General features: G+C 34.5%; 1 long non-coding RNA gene across 2 annotated transcripts; it reads right to left on the bottom strand.

The window, feature by feature from the left end:
• Window positions 1-211: 211 nt before the first annotated feature.
• On the bottom strand, window positions 212-2,691 carry LOC138128981 (uncharacterized). 2 transcript variants are annotated; one of them, XR_011158986.1, is made up of 3 exons: window positions 1,605-2,691; window positions 1,311-1,519; window positions 212-1,259 (listed from the first exon to the last, which is right to left on the bottom strand). It is a non-coding gene; the product is annotated as an uncharacterized lncRNA (long non-coding RNA). The 2 variants fall into 2 exon arrangements; XR_011158985.1 differs by having other exon boundaries at window positions 1,315-1,519.
• Window positions 2,692-3,779: the final 1,088 nt, after the last annotated feature.

The following is a 3,779-nucleotide window of genomic DNA, read 5'->3' as shown; positions in this document are numbered from 1 at the left end:
AAAAGAAGAAGCTGAAAAACGTGAAAAAAGGCATGCGGAAAAACTCGAAGTAGAAAAAAAAAAAACTTCAACTTTTTGAAAGATATTTAAATCTTCAAGAGAAGAAATCCTAAAATGTTGTATAATATTGGTTTTCAAGAATTTTGTTTTAAGTTTGATTTTTTATTACACATGTATCAGAGTTTACTTTTTGTTCTTTATGGCTCGAGAGTTTTATTGCTGTTCTTTTTTAGTTGTACCAAATACTCTTATTTGTTATTACATTAGTATTGTAAGTACACATTACTACATATTTGTATTTAAAAAAAGACTGGTATTTATAAAATATATATTTTTCTTCATCCATAGTATTTTTACTTATGCATCAAACATTTCATTAAACAATTGTTGTCGTCTGTTGACTTCTTCAATAAACTGGATGTTGGGATGGAACTGCACATGCTGTGGTTGGTTGAAGCCAAATCTGTCACCTTCAATTAAATCATTTGCATCTATGCAAATATTGTGCAAAATACATGCAACCATTATCATTTCTGTGCATAATTGTTTACTGATGTTATCAAATTTTCGTAAACGACGGAATCTGCCTTTCAGCAATCCAAAGGCATGTTCAATTACAATTCTAGACGCTGACAATCTATAGTTGAACATATTCTGTTCACGAGTTAGATGGCCATTATCTTTAAAAGGCGTTACAAGCCAATGTAGATTGGGATATGCTGTGTCACCAACAATAAATTTATTTGGAGCAATGGAATTTGGATTGCTGAGGACTTGAGCATACAGCGCTGATTTTCGTAATAGACGTGCATCATGCATAGACCCTGGTTCGCCACAAAACACGTCTATAAACTTTTTACGGTGGTCAACTACTCCTTGTAATAATAAGCTGTGGTATCCTTTGCGATTTATGTAGGCCGCCTGATTTGTCTTAGGTTTGGGAATTTCTAAGTGACTACCATCTATGGCACCAATCATGTTGTTAATCCCTTTCTTCCGCCAGAAACCTTCTGTTACTTAAGCTTCCTCATCACCTGAAGGCCATTTTATAACTTGTTTTTTCATTGACAACACAAAAGTAAGGACACGCCGTACACATCTATGCGCTGAACTTAAAGTAACGTCAAATCGATCAGCTACCTGTCGAAAACTCTCTTGATTGCTGAGATAGCACACACATAAAAGGAATGCCTTTTCAGCACTGATGATTTTTCTTCCGCTTTTATTTACCGGCATAACGTTTGATGTATTGAATAATTCTACAAATGATTTTTGATAATGTATGTACGTACATATTCGTTGATAGTTACCTACGTATTATTCTATAAACTGTAGTTCTACACAATCTAAAATGTAGTTTAAACTCATATTGGGAATACCTGTTAACGGTCTGAATATAATCTTTTATTCGTACACATAACCGTTTTCTTGGATTACCATTATTATTTTTTAAGAATTCAGACCCTGCAGATGATAAACTGGATTCTGAATCAGACGCAGACCATGAAGCTAAGAGTTCCTAGAAAAATGACGTATATTAATGTAAATGTACTTAACATATATTGCCAAGGATATTGCACATATAATTAGCAGCTGTAACTCACTTCTACAACAATGTGGTCTGGATCATACTGCATTTTATTTGATTTTGTTCGATATTATTTGAGGTTATGTACTTATGTGTAAACAAATCTCTGAAAACCGCGGGCATTTCAGCTCCAACTTCGCACATTTTAACCGTTCCTTTCATAGCTGCTCTCGAGCAGCTCCGAGAAGTACGAGGCTTCAAGCACCAGGGGCGTAAGAATATTGAATGGAAAGCAGCTAGTGTGGTACCAAAACAGAGATTACCTAACTTCATTAATAACAGGTTTTTCTATTTTTATTTTTACAATAAAACGAATTTCTGTTAGGTACAGGACATACCACATCTCATTTTATTTCTCGTTAATTACAGTTTTTTGTCTGAAGAATACGATACAATACAATAATCACTTTCAATTAGTAACATTCAATGGACTGACAATTCACATTTTTATTATCAACTATCAAAACATAACTTCTGCAGGCACCTTATAATGAAGATTTGATGTAATTAAAACAAACACATTTTGGGGATTTATGTGTTCTCTATCTCAAGAGTACCCAGTTTTACAGAAATTGTTGAAAGTGGCCCCTATTATGTTCTAAACATTTCCTAATTCGTTTCTTTTTATTGTTAAAAATATTCTGCAGTATCTGCTGATCTATAATATTGCAGCAGTTTGTTATTTCCTCCATAGTTCTTCCAAAGTGTGCATTCACCTTTTAAAAACTTCATTTTTTAAATGGCCAAATATACAAAAATCTAACGCTGTTAAACCTGGAGAACAGGGGGGAAATTCAGGATTTAATCGTATCCCACCTCCATCTATTACTTATAATTCTATTCCCATAAAATTGTTAAAAATAGAGTCTCGTGTTGTGTTGTGCTATAGCATCATCGTGTTGAAAGTATTCATTCTGCAGATTTTCATCATCCAGCTGATTCATAAATATTTCTAAAAATTTGTTCCCGGTAGCTAGTGACATTTATAGTTTCATGGAAAAATATTGGTCGAATTAAACGCCTTCCTGAAGCAGCAATTCATACTCCAACCTTTATATAGGATGCAATCGTCGGGTTTCTACAAATTCATGTGGGTTTTGTGAACTCTACAGGGTGGTCCCGATATAACCTGCCAGAAGAAATCCAGTAATAGGTGACGATGAGTAGAACTTATACACAAAAAAAGTTTCTAATAAAAGTCTTTTCGTTTTCGAGATAAAAATAATTGAAAATTTGGTCAAAATTCGCTGTACGCTAATGAGTTAATCGGTTTTAAAAAGGTAATTCTGGTTACTTGGCTGCGATTTCTTTAGCAACGGTACCTGCAACACCTATGACATTTGTCAAGTTTAATTTTAAATTTGCGAATCCTTCAAAAAGTTATGAAATCCACGAAACAAGATTACGCCGATTTGCACTTACTCTATGGCGAAACACGTGGTAATTCAAGACCGGCAAGGCTACCATACGGCGAGCGTTTTCCTGAAGGAGTCCTTCCGTCTCGTTGTACTTTTGTGGAGCTACATCTGCATTTATGTGAGGTTGGTTCTGACTGATTCCAATACGATGGCGTCCCCGATCCTCCATTTAACCCCTCTGGATTTTAATTTTTGGGGCCACACGAAAGATTTGGTATACGAAGTTGAAATAAATACAAAAAGCCAACTCCAGAAACGCGTAACAGACGCCGCGAACCAGATTCGTAAAAACCCAGAAATGCTGAATTCTGTTTATGAAAATTGGTACCAGCGTACTCAAATGTGCTTAAATGCCAACGGAAGGCACACAGAACATTTATTATAAAATAATGTTTCTAGTCTAGTTTACCTTTCATTAGTTAGTAGATATTCTCAGTTAGAGGTGAAAGTACGAATATGCAAAGTCTAAATAAATTTATTCGATACATTATTTTGGTTATTTAACCACAATTAAGACGATACTCTTATTACACAGTTCTTCCACAATTTTGCACACACACTACCTCTACATTTATTTACACATTGAGGAACACCACTTTATTTATTACTCAATCATCTCAGTCTACAAAATCAGCTTTTGTACCTAAATAAGCTGGTGAATTAACGCACGCAGTGTACAGCGTTTTCAATAAATGTCATTAATTTGATTTAGTTTGTCAGATTTGAGATTTGTCATAAACGATACAGGTTGCTTAGATACTGTCATCCTTACA

This window comes from Tenebrio molitor, chromosome 4, assembly GCF_963966145.1.
Source record: "Tenebrio molitor chromosome 4, icTenMoli1.1, whole genome shotgun sequence".
Classification (NCBI taxonomy): domain Eukaryota; kingdom Metazoa; phylum Arthropoda; class Insecta; order Coleoptera; family Tenebrionidae; genus Tenebrio; species Tenebrio molitor.
The sequence above is the reverse complement of the archived record's forward strand: the minus strand, read 5'-3'. Positions and strand labels throughout refer to the sequence as shown.